Source organism: Pongo abelii, chromosome 13 (genome assembly GCF_028885655.2).
Source record: "Pongo abelii isolate AG06213 chromosome 13, NHGRI_mPonAbe1-v2.0_pri, whole genome shotgun sequence".
Lineage (NCBI taxonomy): Eukaryota > Metazoa > Chordata > Mammalia > Primates > Hominidae > Pongo > Pongo abelii.
In genome coordinates, this window is record NC_071998.2 from 100597638 (window position 1) to 100616392 (window position 18755).

Sequence of the window (18755 nt, forward strand, 5' to 3'; positions counted from 1 at the left end):
GGTGATGTTGTATCTAAAGGTTCTTTGTTAAAAGTCCTTCCAGAATTTTTCTTGCTAGCTTAGTAATCAACCAGTAGAGAGATAGAAAAGAGATATAGATAGATGTAGAAAGATGTGTCCAGCAGTGTCCCAAATAAGGTATAACTAATCTGTGATTGGATATCACTATGGAGTCTAAATTTCTTGCCTATGTGTAACAAGTAAGTCAGGATGTCCCCTCCACCCACCAACCTCCACACCCAAGAGTCATCTAGTTGTGTTAGAAGGTCTACAGGTGGGCAGTGGCTCATGCCTGTAATCCCACTGCTTTGGGAGGCCGAGGTGGGAGGATTGCTTGAGGCCAGGAGTTTGAGACCAGCCTGGGTAACATAGTGAGACCCCATCTCTATTTTTTCTTTAAAGGAAAATCTACAGGTGAGGGGCACATTCCTTTGTTGTCCATCTGTATTGCTGAGTGAGCTAATTGCAAACCAGCTCTGGGGCCTATGACCTCCATATTTGAGCAGAAGAATTAAAAAGTCAGTAAAATCCCTCATTGAAATTATCAGGAAATAAAGGGAAGCTAAAATCCTCTTAGTGTCTCATGGTTTTGATTTCATTGCAATCTAGAATTGTGTATAGTGCAATATCAATCATGGGAAGCTGCCCCAATGTTGTCAGCCTCTGTGACAGTATTTTATTCTCACACTGTAGGGTAAATGCATTGAGGCAACCTTCATATTTCTCTCAGTCCTGCACAATCTGCAGTAACCAGCTTTCTTTGATTACCTAGGTAGGCTCAGGGGCCTCTCCCTCTGCATTATCTACTAGATTCTCACTTTAACACGTTATATACAGTTGTTTAAGTCTGCTACTCCAACTGTTAACTGTCTAACATCTTTTCTTATGCTGGGCTTCTAGATAGAATCTAGCACTTACTGAGAGTGTGATGAGTGAGTGAATTAGTTGACATTGGATTACCTTATTGATGTGCCCAAGACAGGCCAAGTTCCTTGACTTACTAAGGCCAGTGTATTATTTTCCATTACATTTAGTTCAGTGATATTTTAAAAATGTGCATAATACTAGCACATATTCAAATGCCAATTCACATGAGGGAATAATTTCCCAACAGTGTTATCTAGCTTCTTCTCAAGTTCCCTGGGTGGAGGTCAGTCTTTGTAGTTCATGTTGGGTTCCTGACCCAAACACAGCTTGTGCCAGTTATGGAAAGGAAAAAAAAAAGGGCAGTTTTCCATGGTTTGGATAAAGAGGTGACCGTGGGAACATGTACAGCTCTGTCTGTAGTTCTGGTAAAGTCACTGAAAACCCAACCCAGCCTGGTTCTCTTGTGTACCCGCACGGAAATGGGGATAGACAAGGCCTGTCAAACAAGAGGAAATGGAGCAAAAGGAAATAGACCCATTCTGCAAAGCCATATGGCATATGCAACAGAGGGAAGTGTTGGTCCCATTCAGGAGGGAAAATATCTCTTTAGCTATTTATTAGGAAACATTGAAGTAATCTTAAAAACTGTGCTATATAAAGAAAAGATATGAACCCCATCTATTCAATGGAAAAATCCAAATGCAGATAAAGGCTTATGAACAGAAATGAGTCATTATAGCACTGCTGATAATTGCCAAAAAATATGTAACAGCTGGGCGTGGTGGCTCGCACCTGTAATCCTAGCACTTTGGGAGGCCAAGGCGGACGGATCACCTGAGGTCGGGAATTCGAGACCAGCCTGACCAACATGGAGAAACCCTGTCTCTACTAAAAATACAAAATTAGCCAGGTGTGGTGGTGCATGCCTGTAATTCCAGCTACTCAGGAGGCTGAGGCAGGAGAATCCCTTGAACCAGGGAGGCAGAGTTTGCATTGAGCCGAGATTGCGCCATTGCACTCCAGCCTGGGCAACAAGAGCGAAACTTTGTCTAAAAAAAAAAAATATATATATATATATATATATATATATATATATATATATATATATATATATGAAACAAGCAACTGGATCATTATGAAATAGTATGTCTCACTGATTGTTATATAACTCAAAATTATTTTACAAGGAGATTGTAATGACGTGGGAAAATGCTAGCACTAGTGATAATGCTAGTGATTCAACTCTTGTTGAATCACTGCATTATTTTAAGAGAGTGGTTCTCAAACTCCAGCATTCAAAGAGTGTAAGACAGAAAGCTGTATTGCTGGCCTAACTCTGTAAAGAAGAACACAATTTATGAGCAAAAATGTGAAAGCAAATGTGCTAAAAGGTTTTTCTAGATAATGCTATGACTAGTGATTTTAATTTTCATTTTTGTATTTTTAAAACTTCTACAGCATATATGTGTTATTCCAAAAATCAAAAAGAAACATTAAAAAATCCATGTAATCAATATCAAACACAAAACTTTAATTTTGCTCCCAGCAACAAATACATAAAATATTTAGGGGCATATTTTTATATCAAGGTGAATAAAGCACTGACCATGGGAATTTTATGACTCTCCTATGGGAGGTTTAGCCATGGTGCTTAAGATACCCCTAGTGTCCTTCTCATCTCCTTTACACCAGCTCTGCTTGCAATCCTGCTGAGTCCTAAAATCCCCATGAGTAGGGGTGACTGTGAGCCATGGACGTGCTTAGCAAGACCAATTGGATTCCTTCACCTAGGAGTTTAAACTAGAGAACAGTGGGGAAGTGAGAAGATACACAAAGAGGGCAGCCACAGTAACTGTGACAGAATGCAGTGATCCCCAAAGAAGTGACTCTCTGGTGTCTACACTCCTGTGAATTTCCCTTTCATGCTGAGGCTGAGCATGGCCATAGGACTTCGTTTTGCCAGTGTGCCAATGCCTATCAAATATCTACCTGCCATGTTTGTCATAGGACAGGTAGATATTTGATAGGCATTGGCACACTGGGGTTGGCCCTCTTGGAAACCTGAAACCACCATGCCCTAAGAAGGCTGAGATGAACAACTTCATGGAGAGGGGCCCAGCCATGCCAGGTTTATCTCAGTCAAACCCAGAGCAGACCTGTAGGAGAATCACCCAGCCAACACATTGCATCATGAGGGGGGGATAACCATTGTCATTTTCAGCCACTAAGTTTTAGCAGTGTTTTGTTACCAGCAATGGATAACTGAGGCAGTCCCAATAGGAACTTCGGTTGAATCCCTGTATTATTTTGAGATAGTGGTTCTCAAACTCCAGCATTCAAAGACCTGGGTCAAAATGCAAGTGTCTTTAGGGGAGAGACATTGTTGGCCTCATTTGCCTTTACATCCCAGTGCCTGGAATGGTGTTTATCACATACCTAGACCTGAAGAAATATTTGTAAATAAATGAACAAATGGATCTTGGGAGTTTGTTTAAAATATGCCCATCTCTGGAGATTTCTAATTTGGTAGGTCTGGGAGAGGTCCAGGAAACTGCATCTGAGTGATGCTGAGACAGGTAGCTTACAGACCACATTTTTATCATCAGGGCCTCAAATTATCCTTGCAACCAAAAGAGGCAATTGACCAATCTTCCACCTGGCCGTGCATCAGAATTACTTGAGGAGCTTTTTAACGATATTCCTTCCAGATTCTCACCCCTGACCTACCAAATCTGAAAACCTCTGGAGGGGGAGACTCACACTCTACATTATTAAGAAGCTCCTGGGTGCAGCTGGTGCAGCTGGTCCACAGATTGGAGGGCATTTTTGCTGGCCTAACCAACACAAGTCTCCAAAAGCCATCTGGCAGCCAAACACACTTTTCTCACTCCTGAGAACAAAGAACACACACCTACTCAGTTAAACATTATCACACTAATCTTTAAGGCTTTTTGAAAAACAGCTTTCATTTTTACGTCGAGAAATGTTTGTTAGGGACTCCTAAATCTCAGTGTCTCATCTGTCAAACAAAATTTGGTAACACCTGCTTCCTGAATGCCATGAAGACTACATGAGGTAAGGTGTGTGACCACACATTGAAACCGGAAACACCAAGCACAGGATTTTTAAGAATTTAATCATAAGTATGACATAAAGGAGATTAAAATTGTTTATCCATTTTTAGGTAATCATTCAGGGTTCTTTAGGAGGTACCTTGTCCTCCTTAATCAGGGAGAGCCAGGCCTTTGGGACCTCCTACATAAAATGTTTCAGGGAAGGGAAACCGTGGACACATTTCTTGTTCCTGCACATGGTGTTTAAAGTGCTGTATGCTCTGAACTCTGCATTACCTTGTTCTTTCCTTCCCCTGGTCCTTTTCCTTCCCTCCTCCTGCCCCTAAGTGTCAGCCCTTCCAAAACACTAATGCAGTATGCTGGTTCACATCTTTCACTAGCCCTGGCTCAAGCTGTGTACTATATCTGAAATGTTCTTAATTCATTAATTATTCATTAATATGAATAATTAATTAATGAATAATTAATTCATTAATTATTATTGAAACAGGGTCTCACTCTGTTGCCCAGACTGGGGTGCAGTGGCACAAACATGGCTCACTACAGCCTCATCCTCCTGGGTCTAAGCAATTCTCCCACCTCAGACTCCTGAGTAGCTGGGACTACAGGTATGTGTACCACATCTGGCTAATTTATCTTAAAATTTTTTTGTTAGTAGAGACAAAGTCCCGCTGTGTTTCCTAGGCTAGTCTCAAACTCCTGGCCTCAACTGATCCTGCCTTGGCCTCCCAAAGTGCTGGGATTACTGGCATGAGCCACCACATCCAGCGTGGAATGTTCTTTCTTGTCCATCCCATCCACTTAGAACTCTCCAGAGTCTTTGATGTCTGTTGCTATCTCCCACCCTCTGGTCAGATGAAATTGACTAGCTCCTGTTACCAGCTCCCCTGGACATTCATATCCTGGCGCCCCCTGGAACGCCTGGTTTCACTTACCTAAATGCATAACCTTTCCTTCCTCACTGAGTCCAAGCTCTTTGAGGGCAGGGGCTTTTCCTTACTCATCCCCAGGTCTCTAATCCTTAGTGTGCCTAACCCAGCGAATGGACTAGTAAATACTTGTTAATTGAGTGTGTGAAAGTTAGGGGTTGTCTTTGGTGGGTTTAAACTTCTGAAAAAAGAAGGGTGTTTACTCCTGGACATAGTCATGTGTTTGTCTCTGATCCTGATTTCCTGATGTTGGCCTTTGGCTTTTTCTGCTTTCTGTGCAGAGACTTATGAAAATCAAACAACATGCAACAAGCTGCTTGCTTGATCTTTAACTAATGGGGGTATCTAGCAGGTTTGGAAGAGTTTGCATATTATATGTAAATATAATATTTGATGTAAATGGCTAATTAAGATATTAATGAGAAATCTCTTTTGAGGGCCAGTTCTGAATTTTTGTTGCTCCAGCTGGGTGTCCCACATGTACTTCAAGCTTAACAAGCCCCAAGCTAACAGATCAACTCCATCCTACAAGCCTGCTCCTTATCCATAACTATCCACCCAGTTGTCTGGACTCCAAGCCGCGTGTCCCAAGATCTCCCTCTCTCTTGCCAAACAAAGAAATGACATGTTCTCTCCATTTGGCACCCCCCAGTATTTCTCACATCCTTCCCAAGCCCCACTTTCTATTTTAGGACCTTCTTGTCTCTCACTAGGGCTCTTGCAAATAGCCTCCCGATTGATCTGCAGACTCCTCTCAATTTTCCCCCCAAATACTGATAACATTTTAATGTTATTAAGGCTTGGATTTGAATAAACTATTCCTCTGCTTGAAAACTTGCAGTGGCTCTCCCCATGGCCTACATACTGGTTAAAGTCCAAACTCCTTAGTCTGTGCCATATTTGAGGGTAACAAATGTATCTAATCAGAGGCCTTCTCTTGGGAAGTGAGAATGTGAAGAAGTGGTGAGGGGGTTTTCATTCATTCAAGAAATATTGATTAACACTAACTCTATGCCATGTACTGTTCCAGGTTCTGGGAATACAGTGAAGACCTTGACTTTGCGGAGCTTATCATATGGAGGAGAAGCAAAATAGTGTCATTGATATCTGCTTCTAAGATGACCAGGTAACTAGAGCTCCATCCTGAAAAATGAGGAGTGTGGTAGGTGTGTAGACTGTGTTAATGGCTCAAGTTCTTTGCTCCTCTCTGTAGCCATGTTCTTTGCTACGTGACTTTGCAGTTCCTTCCACTGGAGGTAGATGGATTTCCCCCTGCTTGACTTTGGGCTTGGCCTTGTGACTTGCTTTGGCCAATGGGATATTAGATGTGAGGCAATTAGAGGGTTGAAATATGCTTATGGGGTTAAGCTTATATTTCTGCTTCTGACATAAAAGACTGCCCAGTTAACCACTGGTCCCAGAAGAATGAGAAAAAATGTGAAGTAGAACCAAACTGCAAATAATGTTGTTGTTTTGACACTGAATTTTTCAGGTGGTTTGTAATGCAGCATTATTGGGGCAAGAGCTGGCAGATACAAGAGGTTTTTTTTTTTTTTGACAGAGTCTCACTCTATATTGTCTGGGCTGAAGTGCAGTGGTGCCGTCACTGCTCATTGCAGCCTCAACCTTCCGGGGCCAAGCCGTCTTCCTACCTCAGCCTACCGAGTAGCTGGGACTACAGGCACATGCCACTACGCCTAGCTCATTTTTGAAATTTTTTTGTAGAGATGGGGTTACACCATGTTGCCCAGGCTGGTCTTGAACTCCCGGGCTCAAGCAATCCGCCCACCTCAGCCTCACAAAGTGCTGGGATTATAGGTATGAGCCACCATGCCTAGCACAAGAAACGTTAATTCCATCCTCCATTAGATCTACCTGCCATGCCTGCATTGGAGTTGCTGCTCCAGAGGTACTGGGCTACTGCTGAGGGCACGGGGGTCTTATACTTCTCCATACAAGAAACACTATCTTAATCTAGCCATTTACATCATCACCTGAGAAACCTGAGTATGTCTTTTCCTTGCAGCCCGAAAGAGCCTAACTGTGTTAATCCATTTTGTGTTGCTATAAAGGAATACCTGAGACTGGGTAATTTATAAAGATAAAAGGTTTATTTGGCTCATGGTTCTGCAGGCTGTACAAGAAACATGATGCCAGCATCTGTTCAGCTTCTGGTGAGGGTCTCAGGAAGGCTTCACTTATGGCAGAAGGGAAGAGGACACCATGTGTCACACGGCAAGAGAGGGAGCAAGCAAGAGAAGAGGGGTGCCATGCCCTTTTAAGCAACCAGCTCTTAGGTGAACCAATAGAGTGAAAACCCACTCGTTACCTTGGAGAAGGCACCAAGCCATTTATGAGGTATCCACCCCCATGACCCAGACATCTCCCACTGGGCCCAACCTCCAACACTGAGGATCAAATTTCAACATGAGATTTCAGGGGACACATATCCAAACTGTATCACTAATGAAGACAGTGTCTCCCCTGTCTATCACAAAGTCCTAGAGGGATGGGTTTGCTCCTGATTACTATACCGGCACAGAACCTGTTGGGGTGTCCGGTGCATCCACTAGCTGTGAAACCAGATGTCACTCCTGTCAAAATTAGCAAATTGAATGAAACCATCTGCCCTAGGTCCACTCTTGGAAGACCCCTTTCCATGCAAGAGGCTATTACTAATTCAGTTGATAAATCAACCCACTCATTCACTCATGATGATAGGAAGATGCTCTGCCAGACACCAGGATACAAAGGCCAATTAGACATGGCTGATCCATTCCTTATAGAGATCATAGGCTAATAGAAGGGACAGATAAACTATTATAAGGTGGTGAGATTAAAATTAAAGAAGTGCGAGTGCGATACTGAGGAAGTGGAGACTAATCCTGTCTGGTGGGTTAGAGAAGCTTTCAAGGATACGATTATACTTGAAATGGGTTTGACAGGCAAGGAGGAGTTGACCAGGTATAGAAAGGGGAGAATATTCTTGGAAGAAGGTGACCAAGCATATACATTTAAGGTCCATGGTGAGGGTGTAAGGGTGTGTGTAGGGGGATGGTGGGAAGTGGTAGAAAATGAGGTGGAAACTCAGGCATAGCCAGGTGTACAGAGCTTGTATACTACAACCGGGAGTCTGGACTTGGTTCCTAGGGCACTGGGGAGCATTGAAGATTTTAAGAAGGGGAGTAACATATTTGTATTTTGCTTATTTAAAAGACCCTCTGGCAATAATGATTGTGGAGAAGGCAAGGACTCTTGCTAGGTCATTGCGCTAATAAAGGGGAACAATGAAGACCACCCGGCAGGCTGGTGGTAAACAAGAGAAGTGAAGGGATGGGAGAGGTAGACCTGGTTACTGAAGAATGGGAGAGCTCCCAGGTTTCTACTTAAACTACTGGGCAGATGGTGACACCATTCATTTAGGTTAGGGGACTTGGGAGGTGAGCAGGGATGGAATAGGGGTCCTCTTAGGCACATGTGGATAGGAGGGAACTGTGGGGCCTCCAAGCATATATTCTGTAGGCAGCTGAATACCCAGAACTCAGGAGACATAGGTATTCGGGTGTCATAGTGTGTAGATAGTGGTTGAAGCCATGGGTTTGATTTGTTACTTTGCCTGGCCATAGCTGGTGCTTGCAGAGGCACTGAAAAGTCATCCTCACATGTTGAGGATGATCTTTGGAGCCCCAGAAGAATCCCTAGATGGCATCTAAGAGTTATCCTAGGAAATCCCAAGCAGGGACCATTTTTATTCACCTTTGTGTGGCCAGAACTCTCCACAGGGCTTGGAAGTTAATACATGCTCAGTTACATTGGATGAATGAATTGAGGTTCCCTGATCCTTTGAGGTCCCCCAGGCCTGGGGAACCAACATCATCAGGTCCCAATACCTGGAGGTGATGCTATAGGTTCAAATTATGAATTAACCAAGTTAAGAATTATTGTAATTCTGTACTTCCAGATATCTTCTAATGGGACCCACTGCTATACCATCCAAAGCACCTGTTCAAGATAGTGGTTATCAAAAATGCATGTGAATTAAAATCAGCTGGGGAAATGTCCTACAACTATGGATTCCCAAGCCTCATAGGTATTTGATTTAGGTCTAGTTTGGAGATAGGTATTTTGATTTAGTAGGTCTGGGTTAGAGCCCAGGAAGTCTGCTTTTGAAACAAGCTCCTGAAGTAGTTCTGATGACCATGTGATGGAAACCATAATTTGGGGAAAGCCTCTGGTGCTGGCTGTTCTCCCTTGCCCATCCAGATGTGCTCTCTACTTCTAGTCACTCTGCCCTGTGCCTGCACAGCTGCATTCTGTGGCCCGGACCATCTGGGCTTCTTTGGCCTCTGGCTTCCATTGGGTTCCACCAGTGGGAGACCCTAGCAGAAGCTGGTTAGGAGGAGAGGGTGGACATTGAGTCTCCTGGCCACTCCCTGCAGGCTGTGGTTTGGCAATGATTGCATCCATGATGCCTGTCAAGCAGGTCCTCTCTCCTGGCTGCAGCTCTTGCCAAATCCTTCACCAGCTCTCCTTCTTCTCCCCTGCAGGCCTAGGGTTGGTTACAGCTTCCTGCAGTGGCTGGTCTCTGGGTGCTTCGCTATGGTTTCCTTTAATCCTGCTCAGGTCTCTCTAAATAATCCCTTCATTACATACTCTCCAGTTACCTCTTTGTTCCCTCTGCTCCTGCCAAGACAGGAAAACAAAAACATTGACTGGAAAGAGTCAAGAATTCTGGGCTCAGTTCAATTCAATTCAGCAAACATTTACTGAGTGAGGTCCTCTCAGCCAGGCTCTGTGCCAGGAGCTGAGGTTACAGAAAAGAACTCAGACATGGCACCCACCTCCTGCAGAGTTCACAGCTTCATGGGAGGCTAGAGGGCCCCTGGTATGGCTGCACTGGAGGCAGAGTAGAGGCTGAGATTGTCATGCCCAGTCCAATGGGAGGCAGAGAGATGCAGAGAACCTTTGGCCATAGGATGCTCCCGTTGGACAGGTGCTGGTCAGGGTGACCCAGCCTCTAGGTGATCTGTGTGGTCTGGGTGCCTCCTGCCATCTCCCAATCACCGTAATTAAGGCTTCCTTCCTTCTAAAGCAGGTTTAATTCACCAGCCTGCCAAGGCTCCCCTGCCTCTATCCAGAGGGGTGTTTGGGAGAAAAGAGGAACACTTGTTGGAGTAATGGGCTTGAGGGCCCTGAGGTTACAACTGAAGTAAAGCTCTGGCTGGTATGTGTCACAGACCTCCCATTCAGGGTTCATAATTCCACAAACCATCTCCATTGACTTTAAAGAAGGACATGATCTTGAGCAAGTTCCTTCTCTGCCCTGGACCACAGTTTCCTCATTCCTCAAACAGGGCTGATAAGGTCAGTGCAGGGAGGCTGACCAGTGCTGTTCATCCAGAAGATTGAGAATAAGAAAGAGCATACTTTAAAGGAGTCTGGCAAACTCCTATTCATCCTTCAAAAGCCGACTGAACGTTTTACTTCCTCCAGGAAGACTTCCTGGAGCCCCCTAACTTCTCCTTCTCTTGTATTCATCATAGTCTCTGGTAACATGACCACCAGCCTGCCTAGTCTACTTGACCTCTAGATTCCTCAAACATCTGTCTCTTTCTTTCCAGGACCCAGCACTTGGCCTAAGGTGTATCAGGGCATCAGAAAATGTGTTATGAACTGAGCCAAAGGAATTCTTTCTGCAACAGAAGAAGTAGTACAGAGGGTTCACGTTACAACTTTCGACTTTACAGTGGTATGAAAGCAATACACATTCAGCTGAACATCAATAAGAGATACCAATACTTCATTATAAAACAAGCTTTGCGTTAGATGATTTTGCCCAACCATAGGCTAATGTAAGTGTTTCAAGCACGTTTAAGGGAGACGGGGCTAAGCTATGATGTTCAGTAGGTTAGGTGTATTAAATGTATTTTTGACTTAGTATATTTTCAACTTATGATGGGTTCGCTGGGATGTAACTGCATCATAGGTCGAGGAGCATCAGTAGTAATACTAGTGACCTTATCAGCCTTGTTTGAAGAATGAGGAAACTGTGGCCCAGGGCAGAGAAGGAACTTCCTCAAGATCACACAGCCTATAAATGACATGGTAGCATTGGGACTTGAAGCCAAACAAACTTGCTGACTGCAAGGGCTGGACTCCTCATAGTGCAGGGAGGCTGACCAGTGCAGGGAGGCTGACCAGTGCTGTTCAGCCAGGAGATTGAGAATAAGAGAACACTTTGATCGAGCAAGTGCTCCTTGCCAGGAACTGTTAAGAGCACATTTGCATCAACGCACTTAATTAACCCTGACAGCCTTGTGAGGTATATGTGTGAACAATGCCCAGTTTGACAGATTAAGATCCAGAGCCTTGAGACGATTAAGAAATGCATCCAAGGGCACAGTGGCTCACACCTGTAATCCCAGCACTTTGGGAGGCCGAGGCGGTAAGGTTCACGAGGTCAGGAGATCGAGACCATCCTGGCTAACACGGTGAAACCCTGTCTCTACTAAAAATACAAAAAATTAGCTGGGCGTGGTGGCGGGTGCCTGTAGTTGCAGCTACTCAGGAGGCAGAGGCAGGAGAATGGCATGAACCCAGGAGGTGGAGCTTGCAGTGAGCCGAGATGGCGCCACTGCACTCCAGCCTGGGCGATAGAGCGAGACTCTGTCTCAAGAAAAAAAAAAAAAAAAAAAAAAAAAAAGAAATGCATCCAAGATCATACCAAGAAGAGGCAAAACTTACCTAGATTTATCTAGAGCCCATGCTCTGCGCCATTGCATTTTCCCCAGGGAACTTGACTCCAATTTCAGATTTAGGAAGAAAGCGCACAGCTCAGTGTTATACTGTACTGTATTTGTAAGAGATTTATAAACAGAAATATGCCTCTACATCATGGCTCCCCTACCTCCCCAAATAAAAATAAAGAAAGAAAGAAATGGAGAGGAAAAAAAAAAAAGGAAAAAGAATAGTGCTTCTAGGAGCATCCTGAAGTATACGAATTGAGAGTTTGGAAAATTGACAGCATGACAAGAGTAAACTGCAGGCGCCTGGTGGAACATGCTTGCTGTGCTGGAGATCAGCTGTGTGATCCTTTCCCTCTCTGGGCTTCAACTGTTTCCTCATCTTTCTTTCAGAGCCTTCTTGACAGTGTTTCCTTTTGGATTGGCAAGTATGGGACAGTTTGTGTCAAGCACACGGTCTCTTTGTGCCCTCTACTGTTCAGTTACAGCACTGTCCATGGCCTGGTTTGTTAAACTCACGTACGTTAAGGTAAGGGGATGGTGAGCCACAAAGTGCGTCCACAGAAGGCCACAATGTCACTAAGCAAAAGCCAGTCCTCTTCCATCCTAGCAAAGACTCGAGAGTCCTGTTGATCCTGCCCACACAATTTAAATTATTTTCCTAAGTGCTTTTTCCTGAGCTCACTTGCACACACACCTTCTACACCCACACCCAGTACCACCTCTGTTATTAGAGTTATCACATTGTATGGGAATTGCTGGCTGGCATGTCTTTTTAAGCACGAGGCCTGGCATTACTCACCTTGATAGTCTCTCTCTGCCCCGTAGGAGAGCGTGTGACATGTAGATCCTCCACTCAAGTGTATGGAATGGAGAGAACAATGAATCAACAAAAAAAGAGATGGCAATCTGGAGAAAGGTTGGGGTAAAGAGTTGCAGCCAGAGGGGGAAGTTCTGGCTTGTTCATGTCCCACTTCCTTTGCCCAGCTTCACCTGCATCACACCTCTCATCCTTGGGGTGTCAGCTTAGGAATGATCCCTTTGGGAAGCCTTCTCGGATTCCCACTGGTCTGAGTGAGATCTGTTTTCTATTTGCTTCCTCGCATCCTGAGGTTTTTCTACCAAAATACTTATCAAACTATATTCCAACTCTGATTTAGTTGTCTTTCCCACTAGACTTGAATTTCCGCAAAAGCAAGGACTAAGTCTAGCTTGCCCATCCTGGTACTCCCAGTGCTTACAAGGGTGCTTGTGTTCATCCTTTTATTTGTGGAATGACTATTATGTAGAACTAACATGAATGGGCTAACAAATTCCAAGATGGAAATGAAAATCATAGAAGGGACTCAGGGAGCATCTAGTCTCATCCCTTCATTTTACAGATAAGGAAACTGAGGCTTAGAGAGGGTATGACTGGACGAAGGTCCTAGAGCGTGTCAGTGGCAGAGCTGGAATTAGCGAGTTATAATGGGGACTTTCTGGGCTTTATTTGCTGTCTGATTTGTCTAAGGAATAAAGGTGTCTTAGGTTCTTGTGACTCAAAGTGTGGACCATCAGCATTAACTGCACCTGGGAATATGTTAAACTCTCAGGACCTACCCTAGACCAGGAGGGCAGCTATCTAGGCTTCTAAATCATGACAGTTCCCTGCAGGAAAGCCATCTGGTCAAGTTGAAAAGAAATCCTAGCCAATGTCTTGTGGCATTAAGTGCAGGCTATAGACCAAAGGCCAAAAGTGTGGGCCCCTCACCTCTCAAAGTTTCAGACAGTTTGGAAGTCCAGGGCCTGGCCTGATGGAGGATGATGGCCAAGATTCAGGTGAGCTGACTTGGTGAATAAAGAGGCTTCAAATAAACAGGACCTCCTGGAAGCACGGCAAAAGCTGACTAGCACGCCTGATGCTGCACATTTCCAACCTTGTAGCTATTACACTAAACAAATATTTTTATAAATGTATATTTATTTATACAAAGAATTCCACCCACACTGCTCAAGGTGGTAGTGAAAGTAATATACACGTACCTGCTAGTGGCATTGTAAACTGCAGCCTGCTTGGGAAACACTACAACGACATGTAATAACAACTATAAAGTGATTTATCTCCTCAGAGCAAGGAATGCCACTCATAGGAAACCATCCTAAGGAGATAATTCAACACAAGTGAATTATCTGAGGTTTTTCTACCAAAATACTTATCAAACTATATTCCAACTCTGATTTAGTTGCCTTTCCCACTGGACTTGAATTTCCACAAAAGCAAGGACTAGGTCTAGCTTGCTCATCCTGGTACTCCCAGAGCTTACAAGGGTGCTTGTGTTCATCCTTTTATTTGTGGAATGACTATTATGTAGAACTAATATGAATGGGCTAACAAATTCCAAGATGGAAATTCCAAGATGTCACATGCATGAGATGTTTATTAAGGTTAAAAGTGGAAAATACTAAATCAAAAGGGAATGGTTGAGCAAATTATGACATGGTATCTTCATGAAGACCATTCAACTTTAATTATAATATAATTAATATGTCCCGCTTCACCTGCTTGGGGTGCAATAGTGATTAAGAACATGATCTGTGGGTTTTCAGTTCTGACTCTACCATTTACCCTGTTACCTTGGACAAGTTTACTTAGCTGTTCTACGCCTCAGTTTCCTTATCTGTAAAATGGGGATAATAGCAATACCTATTTTATAGGATTGTTGTGAGGATTAAATTATTTAATTACGTTCATTAAAGTGCCTGGAATAGTGCTTGTCTATAAATTTATATCTTTTTTTTTTTTTTTTTTTGAGATGGAGTCTCGCTTTGTCGCCCAGGCTGGTGTGCAGTGGTGCGATCTTGGCTCACTGCAACCTCCGCCTCCCAGGTTCAAGCGATTCTCCTGCCTCAGCCTCCCGAGTAGCTGGGACTATAGGCGCGTGCCACCATGCCCGGCTTATTTTTTGTATTTTTAGCAGAGATGGGGTTTCACCGTGTTAGCCAGGATGGTCTCCATCTCCTGACCTTGTGATCCGCCTGCCTTGGCCTCCCAAAGTGCTGGGATTACAGGCATGAGCCACTGCGCCCAGCCTATATCATTTTTTTAAACAGTCAGATTAAATGGCTTGATAGTCGCATACCACCTGGTACAAGAATGCTTTTCTTTCGTCCTCAGAGTCTGACCTCCTGATAAGTTTCAGCCCTCCAGGCCTATTTCCCAAGGACTCCTTTGAAGAGTCAAGGAGAGAAAACAAGAGAATGTCTTCAACTGGGCTCTGCATTTCATTCTTTATGGCTCTTGTTGCTATGTTGTGTGGCCATTGAAACAGGTGACCTGGGGACCCTCTGAAATTCTCCTTTTCCAGAATTATGCTCAAATGTGGTAACTTCACCCCATACATGCCTAGACTCCCATATGTTTAGAGCTTATATAAATGTGTACACACATGCACAGACAAACACACACATAGTGTATGCGGCCTTCTGCAAGTCTCTTCCTGAGGGTCCCTGAGTCCCAGTTGCTGAGCATGAATGAGATTCTTTCCTTCCTCTTTCAACCCCTTGGTCTGTTTGCAATGACCTCCCTGGGATGTCATTCCTTTCAGTGGATAACTACTTGGTGCAATGACAATAACAACTGCTGCTGGGCATGGTGGCTCACACCTGTAATCTCAGCACTTTGGGAGGCTGAGGTGGGAGGATTGCTAGAGCCCAGGAGTTCAAGATCAGCTTGGGTAACATAAAGAAACTCTTGTTTCTACAAAAAATAAAAATGTTAGCTGGGCCTGATGTTGTGCACCTGTGGTCCCAGCTACTCAGGAGATGGAAATGGGAGGATCACTTGAACCCAGGAGGTCAAGGCTACAGTGAGCTATGATCGCATCACTGCACACCAGCCTGGGAAACAGAGTGGGACCTTGTCTCAAAGAAACCAGCAGACAAACAAACCAACCCAGCTGCCATTCATTGAAAGCCTGAAGAGTGCCAGTTGTTTTGCTGCTGTGCCTTTACAAACATCCATCCTCAGAATGAACCTATGAAGGAGGTACTATTATTCCTGTTTCACAGCTGGAGCCTCTGAAGTTCAGATACATTAAGGAGCTGGCTCAAGACTCACTACTCATACGTGAAACACCTGACATTTTAATCCAGGTTTGTCTAACTCCAAAGCCCACACTCAGAATCATGACCCTGAACTGCCTCCCTGTGTAGGGATATAAACAAGAAGTTTATAATAAATGGTAACTGAAAAAGTAAAAGCTAAGTTGCATTGCCACAACGAATACAATTGTGTAAAAATATGTCTGCATGTGGACAGAGCCTTGAGAATATTTGTGTGCAAGACTGATAGGATCATTACTGATTCTTTTCCTTTTAAGTAATTTCCTTTTGTGACAGCTATATAGTTTTTTGGTTTGGGTTTTGTTTTGTTTTTGAGATGGAGTCTCGCTCTGTCGCCCAGTCTGGAGTGCAGTGGCATGATCTCGGCTCACTGCAACCTTTGCCTCCCTGATTCAAGTGATCCTCCTACCTCTGCCTCCTGAGTAGCTGGGACTACAGGCATGCACTACCACAACTGGCTAATTTTTGTATTTTTAGTAGAGATGGGTTTTGCTGTGTTGTCCAGGCTGGTTTCAAACTCCTGGCCTCCCGGACTCAAGTGATCCGCCCATCTCGGCCTCCCAAAGTGCTGGGATTACAGGTGTGAGCCTCCTTGCCCGGCCAGTTTATTTTTATTATTTTTTACAGGATCTTACTTTGTCACCCGGGCTGAGGTGCAGTGGTATGATCATGGCTCACTGCAGCCTTGACCCCTCTGGCTCAAGTGATCCTTCTGCTTCAGCCTCCTGAGTAGCTGGGACTACAGGCATGTGTACCACCACACCCAGATAATTAAAAAAAAATGTTTTTGTAGAAATGGGGTTTCACAATGTTGCCCAGGCTGGTCTTGAATCCCTGAGCTCAGGCGATCCTCCCACCTCAGTCTCCCAAGGTGCTGGGATTACAGGCGTGAGCCACTGCACCTAGCTGTTATAGGCTTTTTGCCATTTTAAAAAGCTACCTCAACCTGCAAAAATTAACTTCCTCTAAAGTCCAATAGTTCTCAGCCTTGGTTGCACATGAGGATCATCTTGAGGAGCTTTTAAAAGACACCCAATTCCAGGGCTCCATCACAGATGAAGTAAATCAGACTCTCTAAGGGCTGGGCCCAGGGAGTGGTATTTTAAGAGTCCTCCCATTGGTTTTATGTGCAACCAGGATTGGGAAACAACGTCATGGAGAATCTTGGCCTGCCACTCTCTCTCTTCAGGAGAAGCTAGCTGACCTATATACTGCAACCTCTTGCTAATTAACTCAAGCTTTTCTCTCTGTATTCAGGAAGGGGCTAGCAAGATGACTTTTTCTCTAGTCATTTTTGCAAAAGGGCACTAGGAGAACTTTTTGGGAGATAGAAATTTTCTATAGCTTGATTGTGGTGGTTACGTGACTGTATACCTTTGACAAAACTCCTTAAGCTGTATACTTAAAATTGGTGAATTTTGTTATTTGTTCATTATACTTCATAGGGCTTTAAAAAGTTATGACTCTTGAAAAGGAAGAAATAAAACTTATTTACAGATTATATGTTTTAATATGAAGAAAACGTGAAGTTTATAAAGTATTTGATAAGTAAATTTAGCAAAGGAACTGAATGCAAGGCCAATATGCAAAATTCATTTGTATGTGTATTATACATATTAGCAATAAACAACTAGAAAATAAAATATTTTAAATACCATTTACAATAACAACAAAAGCCACTAAATATTTAGGAATAAATCTAATGAAAGATTTCAAAGACTAGTACACTGACAACCATAAAACATTGCTGAGAGAAAGTAAAGAAGACTAAAATAAATTGAGGGATAAATCATGTTCATGGATTAGAAGACACAATATTGATAAGATATTAATTTACTTTAAATTGATCTGCAGTTTTAATGCAAACTCAATAAAAATTCAGCAAGTTTTTTTTTTAAAGTGGAATTGACAAGTTTATTTTAAAATATATGTGAAGCTGGGTGCAGTGGCTCATTCCTATAATCCCAACATTTTGTGAGGCTGAGGTGGGAGGATTGCTTGAGCCCAGGAGTTTGAGATCAGACTGCGCAACAAAGTAGGACCTCATTTCTACAAAAAAAGTCAAAAAATTAGCTAACCATAGTGGCACACACCTGTGGTCCCAGCTACATGGGAGGCTGAGGCAGGAGGATCCCTTGAGCCCAGTAGGTTGAAGCTGCAGTGGGCTGCATTCATGCCACTGCACTCCAGCGTAGGTGACAGAGTGAGCCCTTGTCTAAATAAATAAATAAAGAAATAAAATTTATGTGAGAGCAAAGGACCTAGAAGAGCCAAGGCAATAGAAGAAGATGAACAGAGGACTTCTAATATCTGATAACAACTTATAAAGCTATAGCAATTAAGATAGTTTGGTACATGGATAAATAAGTAGACAAAGGAAATAGAATAGAGAGTCCAGCAACAATCCCAGCCATAAATGGTGATTGGATTTATGACAAATATTCTACAGCAAGTCAGTGGAGAAAGTATCAACTTTTCAGTAAGTGGTGCTGGGTCAATTGGATATCCATAAAAAAAGAAAGAAGAAAGCTAGATCTTTCATACCATACACAAAAAGTCATAATGAATCATAGACATAAAAGGGATAAAATAATGAAATTCTAAAGGGCAACGTAACAGGATATCCTCGTGATCTTGAGATAAGCAAAGATTTAAAAATAGGATACTAAAAAGTATAAGTCATGAGAGAAAAACTTGATAAGTTGGACTTCATTAAAATGAATAACTTCTGGCTGGGTGTGGTGGCTCACACCTATAATCCTAGCACTTTAGGAGGCCAAGGTGGGCGGATAACTGGAGGCCAGGAGTTCAAGACCAGCCCGGCCAACATGGCAAAACCCTGTCTCTACTAAAAATACAAAAATGAGCCGGGCATGGTGGTGCATGCCTGTAATCCCAGATACTTGGGAGGCTGAATAATGAGAATTTCTTGAGCTAGGGGTGGGGAGGTTGCAGTGAGCAGAGATTGTGCCACTGCACTCCAGCTTGGATAATGGAGTGAGACACTGTCTAAATAAATAAATAAAAATTTAAGAATAAAA